Source organism: Meleagris gallopavo, chromosome 6 (genome assembly GCF_000146605.3).
Source record: "Meleagris gallopavo isolate NT-WF06-2002-E0010 breed Aviagen turkey brand Nicholas breeding stock chromosome 6, Turkey_5.1, whole genome shotgun sequence".
Taxonomy (NCBI): domain Eukaryota; kingdom Metazoa; phylum Chordata; class Aves; order Galliformes; family Phasianidae; genus Meleagris; species Meleagris gallopavo.
The window spans coordinates 9,259,434-9,272,437 of NC_015016.2; positions in this window are offsets into that span (position 1 = coordinate 9,259,434).

A 13,004-nucleotide genomic window follows, 5' to 3' on the forward strand; every position below is an offset into this window, starting at 1 on the left:
TAACCCAGTCTGGGCACTAAGGATCAGCCCCAGTAGGAAATTTCCACTGTGCCACTGCAGTCAGAAAGGCTTCCTCTGGTCGCACAGGGAGGTCTTTGGCTTAGAAAAGGTCGAAAAATATGTTCTTTTAAAGTAAAATAATCCAAATTACCTACATGGAAAACCCCTTAAAAGGCACTGAATATTAATTACTGTCTGATCCACAAAAACCTTTCTCCAGGACTAAAGAAAGTGGATGCTTTTAAACATTCATTGTGTAGAATGAAGATCATACCTCTAATAAATAACTTAGCATATATACAAACTCTCAAATTCTATGCTGGGCAGAAGATCATGCTTAGTAGTTGCTGTACGACTTAATTATCAGAGCAATTTCATGTGATTGCTCATCTCAGCAGACCAGATATCAGTTTCTAGGAATCTGTGGGCACTGAAAGTGAGAAGGTTCTTTCTGGTGTAGCACAGGAAGCACTTCTCAGCACTGCAGGAATTTTCAGATAAACTTATTTGAGTTACAACTGTGGACTGGCACTGGCACATCTGGTTTCTGTTAGATGGGGTCTTTTCTACTGTGATAGCCCAGAGGCACACACAGTGCTGTACCACAACCATAGCAGGGTGCTGGAGTGATGTTAAGAGAGCATTTGAGTAACTGGAAGTGAGGTGATGGGCTGGAAGAATGAGAGGGGTTGCCAGGAAATCTCTGCAATCATGAGCTGTCTGTGCAGCACCTTGCATGAGGAATTCAGCATCTTGGACCCATGGTAAGGTTGCTGTAAACGGTTCAGTCATTTAATTTGTGAATCAATATTTGGATAGTGCCTCTGTCACATAATGACAACACAATTCTTTAATTCTAATTTTAATAAAAACTTTGGATAGGTTTCTCCATAAAAATCCCAACTTCCCTTCATCTCATTTTGTTTTCCACTTTTTCCTTATGGACACAAGAAAAGCAAGAAGCAATCTCACAGACTAGCAAGAGACATACAGTGTAAAATGCCTAATAAGGGGAATCTGATCGGTTTGCTGTTTTTACCAAGATTCCAACCAGTGCAAAACAGATGAAGAAATCAGCTGCTGTGCTGGGAGCCCTCCCAGAAGAAAGCAGAACTCAGAGGAGTTCTTTCCCTAACAGAAGGAACTGATTTCACGCAGTAAAAACTTAGGATGTTATATCATTTTAAAAGCATAGCTTTTCTGATTTTAATCTGGATGGATGGCACTTTATATGATTGCAGCTTTGGTGAAGAGGAAGAAGATTAACATTTCTGTAATCGTTTTCATGATCTCTATTATGCTATTTTTTGATTCTGTAATCTTAAAAAGCACAGAGGCATCAGAAAAGCTGTGTCAGCCCCACATCCCCTACCAAGAGTACTTAACGAGCCCTGATTCCCGATTCCATCACCAAGCTGTGGAGTTAGCCTAGGACAGCCCAAAACACATCACAGGGCATCTCTGCTCGTGTTCAGGGTGACCCACACTCAGGCACTGTATTTAGCACTGCTGAGCCCTCACAGGAGCATGTCCTGATGCACGATGTTTCTAAATCACTAGATAAGGCAGTTTGTAGTCATTCATCTACACCATCACACCTGCACTGGGGTGGTTCTCACCAAAACATCTCACCATAGCTACGAATTATGTTTTAAATAATTGTAAAAATGATTTTCTGGAAGAATACATCTCTACAAACATTAGGACTGTATCACAGGGGACAGTGTTACATGCTCCTGTAGCTGCCAACAGGCTGAGAGAAGCCGCAGTACAGGTAACCACCAAACCATTTTATAACTAGAATTTTTCTTGTTATGGGCACAGAATGAAGTAAAACTGAGACTAGTTCCTAAGAAGGATACAGCTGCAAGAAACTGAATAACACATTGATGATGTTAGTCTTTCTCAGCAGAGCTGAAGTTTCTTTGAAGATGTCTACATCTGAAATCTGAAATCTCTGCCCACCTTCCTCCAAGAGAGGACACCACTTTTGAACACAGACTATCCCATCCCTTCCAGGGCAGTGTGTGAATGGCAGTCACTCCGATAGAGAGGAATGCTGGATGTCTTTCTTCCCAGCTTCAGTCACTGCTGGGTTTGAAGCTGCCTCAGGAATGATAGAGTGATGCTGCTGATGTTCTTGTTCTCCTACTCCAGTGCAGAGCTCAGTGAGCTGCCTGCATTGCCGTTCTCATGTGGCCTCGATGAGGAGCTGGATGCTTCTTTCTATTTTAAAATTTCAACTTTGATTAACTTTAAACATACTTGAACTGAGATGCTTTTGTGGGTTCTCAGTAAAATAGCGTGTTATTGACAACTGCCCACAGGAGACCTGCTTCAAGAGCTCCCGACTCTGGATGATTTGTGCATCACTTATAGGGAGATCCAAGTTAATAAATCCTGACATTAAATGTTTTGTCTTGGTGAATGTGATTTACTGTGAAGCTCCCGTAATGGCTCAGAAAATACTTTAACTCTTCAGTCTCTGTGATCCTTCTAAGGCCATAAATCAATTTTAAAGGAATGAGGAGTGCATAGGGAAGGGGATGGTGGAAGTGCTTGATGCCCTTGTGGGGCTGAAGCTCTTCACTTCATCAGGCTCTTTAACTAGAGATTTGAGCTTTGTCTTTGTAAATTTGTGTGTGCTTCATTGTATATGCTTGCATACATTACTTGCCAAATTCAGATTAGAAGGTATCTAAATCCTGATTTATACATTATAGGTACCAGATTGTAAATAAAATGCCACACTAGGCACACAGTAAGAACATGAGAATGCTTCCAATTACTCATTTAGCTCAGCACCTGGATGCCAGTTGCTATTGACAGCATATGCCAAGAAAAGATTATGGGAACAGGTGCAAGCTTAGCGTGCAGGTATTTGTAGTGTGCTTTCCTGCCTTTCAGCATACCGCAGTTTTGGAATTTGTTGACCCAGAGAGGTTTTTCCATGCAGCTTAAAGGCCTTTTAGGGGTTTTTTTGCATTGCTTTTTGCTATTTAGCCATTCATAGTTTTGTGGCCTAGTCATATTATGAAGGAAAGAAGCCAAACGTATTCCTTGTACATTCTGAATCTGTCATCTCCTGCTTCAGGAATTAGGGGTCATTATTGCAACTGAGAATAATAGTTAGAAGTAATTTCCTATTTACCTACATGCCTCTCCTGATTTCATATCCTTTTTTTGTGAAAAGTTTTTTCAGTTTAGAAGCTCGTTTATTTATTCCTTGCACTGTGGCCATTCCACAGCTCTGAATATACCTCTCATACGTCTATGTCCTTTTCAGACTGGAACTATCCATAGCCTGAAAACTCAAATGATAAAGACCTCAACAACTACAGATTCTTAGGAATGATGCTGAAGAAGAAAAAACTGCAATAACATCTCTTTCTTGGTTTGTAGTTTTTCTAAAAGCTTTATGGTGTGTCTTTAAACTCCAGTAATTATAAGGCTGATGTTTTTAACAGCACTCAAAGATACACTGCATTAAGTGAGCCATCAGTGTTACTCCCCACCCTCACCTACAGATATCAACTGTGTAGCAGTAGCTCCAGAAGAGCTGGGATTCATCTCACCAGCATTTGATATCTGCTTCTACAAGTCCATTTCTGATCTGGTTGCTCAGTAACTCTGTAGAGACAATAGGAAAAAAACAGAAACTATCAGGAAGAATTTCATTCAACACAGTGAGATTCCTTCATTCAGACAGGTTAAAGTATGCAACCCTCTCCACTTAGTCTGGTTGAGTAACCCAGATCTTTATGTCTGAATTGAGTAAGCCTTGCCTTACTTCTTGTGTTCTTAAATGCCTGTGAAATGTTCTAGTCTTAGTTCTTATGGCCATATAGCAATGAGACATTGTACTGTAGTGTCTTGTCTGTCTGTTCTGGTCTTTTGCTCACACCCACTTGCAGAAAAAAAAAGAAAAAAAATGTTTTCCATATATTCATTCCTTTGTATGGTGAGAACCAATGTATGTTCTTTAGACTGATTATCCTATATAACATACATATAACACAATATTATACAAATTATAGTAATACTTTGCACAGTGTTATCCATCTTTCTCAAGGCTGACTGTGAACTTCCCCTCTGTCATCTCTAACAGTAAAGAAACTTGGTTCAAAATGCCCTCTGATAATGAAGGGAGGACTAAGAATCAACATCTCTTCACTGCTTCAACTCTCATTCATATGGGGAGAAATGATTTCTAAATTCTTGGCCAACCATAATCTGGAGATCAGTATCCAAATTAGGAGACTTTTCTTTTGTTTCTGCAGGAGCTGAAAAGCCCAGGTTCCCTCCCTAACAAATGATTGAATGATTTAGTGAAGTTCTTTTCTTCCATCTATTAATTTTCTTCAATATGTTTTGTTTCAACTATTGCTTCTAGTCCAGGAGCCATTTGTGACTCCTGTGAATGACAAGTGAACTCCCAAAGAATAAATACAAAAGGGTTTATTCACTACAGATTTTTCAATCACATGCATTTCATGTACTGACTTAAATTGTAACTTGTAGTTTGGCTGATGCTTATATGGGAACTGCTGAATCACGGCCTGAACCTCTGATTGATCACCTGAGCAAGCAATGCGTCAGCCACAGGAGCATAGGTGAAGGCAATTCACCTGTGCTACCAGAAGGGGTGGAGCTTGACTACACCTCTCCTAAATCCATTTAAGAGCTGACTGCCACTGAGGAAGGATCTCTTCCTAGAGATCACTCCTTGTGGAGAATACTGTGAGTCTATGATATTGGTAAGCATTTTCCATTTATTATCTACCTGTTGCAATAATCTTAGCTTAACTTTCCTGTATATTTCTTAATTATAACATCTGTATATTCATTGATTATCAGCTTACTTCTTACATTATATCAATAAATTACTTTAATTAATAAAGATAATGGGCTGTGAGAAAATAAAGAACAATAAGAAGGAAAAAAAGTAATATAATACTGATGCTAAAACAAAGATGCACAGAGAACATCTTTTTGTACGCTTGTGAAAATACTGGAATGAGTCATAGCAGAAGCTGTTAAATGTTACCTGTGTAGATGAGGGCTCTAATAAGGGATGGATCTTAATGGATTATGTTCTCTTAATTCTTCTTATTGCTTCTTTGTCCTAAAACAAACCTGACAGTATGTCTTCTGATTATCAGGCTAATGAACGATGCATGCATTGTGAAGGTCAGATAAGGCCTCTGGTTAAAGAAGTTTCAACACAAAAGCCTGAAGCAATTTAAATTTTTCTTGTGCTTCTGATTTCTTAATACATCCACTAAAGAGGCAATTTGACAAAAATGCTCAGGGCTTATTGTCCACAGTTGTCAACTGCTTTTTGTTTGGTAAAAACCCAGTGGAAATAAAGGGCTTTAAATAGTCATCCAGAATTTGGATTTAATATGCACACATCTGTACCCAGTGGTGCTTTTTGTACTGCTCTTTGTAAGTTGGAAATCCCCCACATGAGGAATATGCAATAGACACGTGGGAGCTCATCCACGTTCTTCTATTGCTTGTGCTTTTTAAAGAAACTCCTCTTGAGCAGTTGTTAAGAGGAACACAGTGTGAAAAGGCTTTTTAAAACAAAGAAACAGATGATTTGAAGTATCCTTACTAGCACTTTTCCTAATGAACTTTGTTTCTGAGTGTATACATCAATGCATGTATTTTAAGTTAATCTAAAACTTAATTAGAACTACCAACACGGAAGGAAAAAAAATCTCATCTAATACCTCCATGAACAGTATTTAAATCAGTGGTTTTGTGGACTTCTGTGTAGGAAGGAAATAACTCTGTTTTCTTTTCTTTTTCTTTTTTTTAAAGTGTTTCTTGGCTTAATTCATGCAGAAAATAAGGATACGTAAGAGCTGGTCTATCAATTGAGAATAATGGATCACTCATACTTTCCATTTGCTCCTGAGGCAAACGAAAAAAGCTAGCACGAAACCCCAGACAACTATGGATTTAATTAGGGCTGGAATGTTTGCTGCGGGGTTGGGTTGGTTTTTATGCTTTTGTTGTTGTGGATTTTTTTTTGGTGCGTGTTGTTGATCTCTTAGAATAACCAACTGCTAGGGAAATATTAACTTCTGAAGTACTTCTGTACTTGAGTGGCAACCAGGAAAGTGTTCAGAAGCATGAGATAAAACGTAGAGAGTTTGCAGACTAAAGGCAAGCAACAAGCAGTGGATGGACCAAAGATAGTTCCCTCTGGGCACAGCATACAGCAATTAAGATTCATGTTTAAAGGGTTACATGTTACAGTTCCAAACAATGGTTTACACACTATGGAAAAAAATACTGCAGAGATGTGCTTTACGTGGACTTGGTATGTGCAGAATGGTTTGATTTTTTTTTGTCCATTTAAAATTATTGGATTTTGTTCTTTAATACAAATATCTAACCTATCAGGACAGACTCTGTCTTTCCAACCTGGATCCTCATTCAGGTTGGCATATAAAACTTTATCAGGACTGAAAGAGGACAGTGGCTATGTTTTTAATCCCAGTAGGCCTTATTTTGGCAGCAAGATGTGAAATCCTGGTGAATGAGCTGACTTAGGGGGAATCTGCAATGCTTCCCAGGGTTTCTGGGCACAGAAATTTGCAGTGGACAGAGAAGTGTCTAAAGAGAAATCTTATGCTTGAAGAGTAAAGCCCATCATTATAAATGAAGCTGGTACCAGGCAAGAACATTTTTCCAACCCAGGTCAGTAAAAAAAGTAGGTATTAGAAGGGCAATGCTGATCTCTCTTAGGAGATTGAGGTACCTTCTAATCATTACTGCAATTGACCTTTAACATAGAAAAAAAGACTTGAAAATGGTAACTGGACTTCTAAGAAAAACTGCATAATTAAATCAAGCTATCAGACTTACAAAAGAAAAAACCCACAAAACTATTAAAATTTTCTTAAGGATAGGGTTAGTGATGATTTGCAATTCTGACCCTGCTTCTTCTGGGACTGCTAATGATTCATTACCATGTTTTCCGGGAACTGATTTTTTGCAAGAATAATAGCTGAAACTGGCCTTCAGACCTTCTAGCTGTAGTACTGGAAGGAGAAGATTGTGACCTCGAGTCAAGTCAATGGATGATAAATATGTTGTGCTTAAAAAAACTGCTTGAGAACATCAAGGAGAGAAGAAAACTGACCCAGTGTCTAAATCTCTAGTTCTGGTCTCTCTTGAACAGTAGCTCATTATACCTACCTGAGAAGTGAGCACCAGGATTTATTCTTACTAAAATGTGTCCTAATTTTTAAGCTTTTTTTTTTTGTGATGGCTGTTCTGTCTCTTTTTTTCTGATCATACTGTGAAACCTCCAACTCACTCCTAACACCTTCACATCTCCAACCATTTAATTAACATTCTCCCTTTCCATCCTTCTGCAGATAATAAGCACAAGCTGTGAAACATCCCCCTTGATTATCAGAGCAGACTAGCAGTTTCCAGCCTGTTTTACACCTCAGCCTATTGTTGTTGCATTCCGAAACTTTTTTTCAAAGCTTGCTTGTGAGAGCACTCTATAAAGTAATGTTAAAGCCTTGTTTCAGGCACAGACGGTATCTTCTGCTTCTCTCATTCACAAAGCTGCAGAAAGAAATGTGGAAGGTCTGACATTGGTTCTTGCTGAGTCTATGTAGCCATCCCTCGGCTTTTCCTCAGCTCCCATCGTTCTTCCTCTGGCTCCTGGGCTCTCACCTCTGCAGCCTTTCCACTCAGGTCCCTTCCTCCAATGAGACACTTTGCTCTCTATGGGATGTCCCCATGTCCCCACCACCTTCCTGATTTACAGCCTTCGTACTTTGATTTGCATTTCCTTTTCTGTCCCTTTTTCCAAATATTGGAGTGCTTTTCTATCTGTTCAGACCACTCAAAGGCTCTCATTCTTTCTTCTCTCTTCTCTCAGTCTAATTATATTCCAGTGCTCGGGTTCCTTCCTCAATATTCTTCTCATTGCTGTGCCTATGTTCTCCCCTATGCCTCTACTCCCTCAGACCACCCTATGGCTTTTCCTTTTTTTTTCCTCTTCTTTCAAGACCCTCACTGTTATTTCTATCATATTCGCTTTCTATTCTTGCTAATTCAAATCAACAAATAGAAAATGCCTTTTACCTCAACTGCATGAGATTATCCTCTGCCACTGAAAACTGACAGAGAGAAACCTTTTAAACATATTTGTGCCTTTTGAAAGTAAAAAAGGAAAAGATCAAACTGTGTTTACTGGTTTAATTTGGAACTCATGAGCACTACCATAATGCAGGATTAGGTTCACGCAGTTGTTTTTTAAATTGCATAACAATATTCCTATTTGCTCGTCTAACAGATCATAGCAACACACTTTTTACAAATGACAATGATCCTTAGGCAAAAGCCTTTCTGAGTTTCCAGCTCTTACGAAGTAATTATGTCTTGTACTACATATACAATGGAAATGGATGGATTTGGTCTAAAGAAATAGGTCTTTTCAAAAGAAATCAGAGCAAGGGAAAGTGGCTCTGCACTCTCAGAATTCACACAAAGAAAGCAGCTGATCCTGCCTACACAGTGGGGAATTTCTTTTAAAAAGAAAGGTCTAATTATGGCTGGCACTTTAAAGCCAAATAATTCTACTTTGAAAAGTGACACGATTCTTGTGACACTGCAAGCATGGGGCACAATGTGCAGTAGTCCCCATTCTCTCACCTCTAATTCAAATTAAATATGATAGGATTTTTTTTAATTTTTAATGTCAGAATTTCATAATTTCCTTCTAGACCATTGTGCAGGGGAGAGGGCTTAGAGAACAATCAGGCCAGCCAAACTGATGTAAACCAAAGATCTTGTTTAATCCTTTCATAATGGTAATAATCTCAGCACTAGAATTTATGCTTCAAAAGTATCATTTGAAGAATTTGCAAATGGTAACTTGAAAATCTGACAGACAATATCAGGAGGTAAATCCACTTAAAGAAATCGTATCCTCTGCAAATGAATGTCATTTTCCCTACTCAACAACACTCACTTTAGTGTTTCCTATAACACTTCAGTGTCACTCCAATTGATGCTGGGGTCAGAAGTATGACTGAGAAAGCAGGACATAGCTGTTATCTGGGAGGAAGGGTCCTTGCAGGTGAGAAACATGACACCTCTTCAGATTACTGGGGTGGTTATCAGCTGAGGGCTGCCTGTATGTCCCCAGCCTTAGGACAGAGAGCGGGAGTACCAGACAAGAAATGTGAGAGTAACAAAACCTGTAGTGTATTTAAAGAGCAGACCAAGGGATGTTACTCTGTAGTTCTACCTACTTTCTAGCAACCCAGAACGTGGAGGTAAACCTCCTGGTGCTCCTGAATTCCCTACTTGCACTTGGATTCTCACCAAACACTGGCTTCCATTTTGCATTGATTATTGCTTCTCAGCTGCAAGCGTCCTGAATGGCAGTGTCAGCCCATCTCTGCAACCAGGCTGCTTCTGAGCTGCCTGAAAAGCAATCAGAAGTACATTGTTTGCAAAAGTCCGAGCTTTAAAATATCTTCTTGCTCCTTGACAGTCAGACAAACAGCTGCACAACATTAACACAAGAGAATTGCAAAAGTTGATGTTCTTTCAGGCTGATAATAACAAAAAATCAGTTTCTTCCCTGTCTGCCAGATTTATCCATCATAAGTGACAACGTGAAAGAGCAGGAAAAAAAGGGAGGGAGAAGGAGAATTGTCTTCCCTCTGTGTACACAGCTCTACCAAAGTATTTTGCAATGTGGCTCACTGCCAGCACTGGAGGGGCTTGCTCCAGGCAGTGCAGTCCCTACCACGGAGATGGGGCATTTCCAGGAGGCAGTTATAGATACTCACAAGCCCTATGCTCTATTTCAATTCGAATGTTGTAGATAAGCCTCTCAGACAGGTCTATAGAAGGAACAATCCTCTAGCTGAAAGGGAACACATAGCCCAGTTCAGGTGCCACATCTCCCATGAGGCAGCATTAGTTTCCTAGATCAAACCAAGGAAACTTTTGGAACAAAATTCCCTGCTTTCCAAAAACTGCATGGCCAGAACCACGCAGTAAGTCTCATTCATGTTTTGGTCACATCCAGAGAAGTATGTCTCAAAAGCACTGAGGAATTACACGCTTAGATGATCATAAAGTTCTGAAAAGATCCAAAAACCCTCCTGAGGTTTTGAATATTGGGAATTCATGCTCTGAAGGCCTGGACCTGTCCAGACTTGGGCAGCACTCAGTGGTAGGGAAGGCATGTCCATAGAGAGAGATGGGAAGCAAAGGAATTTTCCTCTGACAGCACATTTGAACCCAACTCTTACAACATATAATCATGAATCTTCAGTTTGAAGATAGACTGGGTTATGACCTGTCCTGTGGAAGAAATGCTTTGTTGTATGGGAAAATTAAACGTGAATTTACACAAATGATAAAGAGGAAAGAAAGAAGAGGAAAATGACTTTTAATCCTCACAGTCCATCCCAGACCAATGCTATCTGGTATTCAGTCCCTGTTCCAAAGAACATCCACATTCTGTTTCAAAATACGGCTGTTCTGGCTTGTAATAAAATGTGATTTCAAACCCAAGAAGTGTTGGACTGCACAGTGAATGTGCACTTAAAATTACTGCATTTGGGATGTGATCATTTTTAAAGAAGATAACATCTGTTTGAAAGCTGAAAAAGAATTGAACTCATGAGTTTGCAGGAACTTATGAAATAACAGAAAACAGATTACACAGAAATTACAAGCATTATGCGAAATGGAGTCAAAGGTTGCTAACACTTCCACACTACAGAGAGTATAAAGAATGTTTGCTCATATTTGTTGGAACAAGCTAGTGGTGGCGTGTCCCCACTGAAATAAAAACCATGCAATTTATAAATAACATAAATTGATAAACCATTGCATCTTGTCCTTGCAGCTTTTCTTTTCTCCTCAGACAGTTTGCATCATATTTGAGGTTTCTTCCTCTCTAGTCATGGGGTCCTATGACATTGGTGTGCATGGTGGTGAAGTGCACACTGTCTCCCAAACACAAATAGCCAAGGTCTGGGATGGGCACTGCAGGATAAAATCCTGCTGAGAACTTGTTGACTTAGGAGTGTCAGCCCTGCTGGAAACCACAACTTCAGCCCTGAGAGAGATCTTGGTGTGAGGAGCAATGTGAAGAGGGACAAGTAGCTTTAAGTACCAGGATAAACAGCATTATTGGAATAACAGTCATTGAAGGTCCAGGCCAAGCAGAAGAGTATGAGGTAGGGAGGAGTGGTGAAGGGAGGAGGGCAAAAGAGAAAACTGATACAGTTAAGACCACATAATAAAAGGTTTGATAGCTGCCAGCCTAGAACATGCTTCAGTGCTGGGGAAGTTCATCAGTCATGCAGTAGCGCAGTGATTCTTCATATTGTATAATAAACTCTATCAGCTGCATGAAGTGACCATGTCTACAGCTCTCAGATAAAATTAGACCATTTTCTCATCAGAAAATAAAAACACACATTGGATAAGAACAAATTGGAACTTCCTTGTATTTACTTTAATTCATTAATGTTAGTTAATGTGGCGTTCAAGGGATTTCCCACATAAAAATAGAAGTAAATGATAAAATAGATGTTAAAAATATTTTCTTTCATTAAGTACTTTTTACTGCTAAGATGTTTGCTATCAACATGTATAAACAAATTCAGCATTCACTGCTACTTTCATTCTCTCTCAAAGACAAGTTTTTCCTGCCTCTCTCATCTGTCAAGATGACTGGCAAGACCCAGCCAGCAGATTCAACTTCTTCAATAACGCTGCTCTTAATGAGTTAGTTTACAAAAGTTCTAGTGGTATATTCTCACTGAGCACTTTTGGCATTACAGCTTCTGTTGGACAAATGCCTTATTGGGTTATATTTTAACTTTTTTGCAAAAACTTTTGTACACCTAAATGTTTGTTCATGAAACGCCCAGCGTTGCTCAGGTCATGCAGAGAAGCAGAAGGCTTGCTTACTGTGCCAATATTCTAAAAGGCAGAAATGGTCAAATCTTCAACTCAGGTACAGAAAAAAGCAAAGAGATCCCCTCCTTCTCAAAATCACATGCCATCTTTATTATTTAATCCCCTTCTAATTAAGTGAACAAAGATATCCATCCCATAACATGTTATGAACTTGTTAGCTTTGCCATGACTGTGCTTAATGGCAGTTTGCCATTATTCAAATTTATAAAGATCCTAAAGCACATTACAAACCATAACACATGCTGTTAATTGGGGTTACTTTGTTAGACAGACAGAGGCACTTGTTCCTAGAGTGAATGAAGTTCCTTCTTTTTCATTATGTCTATTTGGACCTAATTGTATTGATTTTTAAAATTTTTGTCATGTATCTGAGAATCAAAATGGAAATACTGAACAGGATGAAAAAAATACAGTCTCTAAAGATGAGATTAATATGTGCAACACTAATCCTGAATCTTGGAACACAGCATTGTAAAAAAAATGCATGTACCTGGTAATATAAACATTAGAAGCTAGTTCTCCCAATACATCTGTAGGTGTATTCCCCAGGATAGAGATAAGAAAATTGAAATGTCAAGAAACCTCTACCCACTTGTTGTTTTTAAAGCAGTCAGTTTGTCCCATTCCGATGACAACAAACATTTTCATGTTTTCCTTTCATATAGCTCTGCATTAATCCAACACTTCATACCTCAAGGGGTCACTAAGACAGCTTTGTTTTTTAATGATAAAAATACAACTTGTTATGTCTACACCACAGAGTACATTTGAAACTTTCACAAACCTTACCTCTGCAGTTTCCTGGGTAATGACCTGGAAGGCTGAGAAAAGCCAAAGGCCTCTAGTTGCTACCTATACTATTTTTCTATCAACTTTCACTATTTTCCTAAATTCCTGGAGCATTGCAGTTACTTTTTCAAAGTTATCTACCACATGAGCAAACCTTGCTGCATTGGCCAAGTAGTCACTCCATTTACGACTATTTTCCAGGTAGTTACACAGAAGACTGAAAA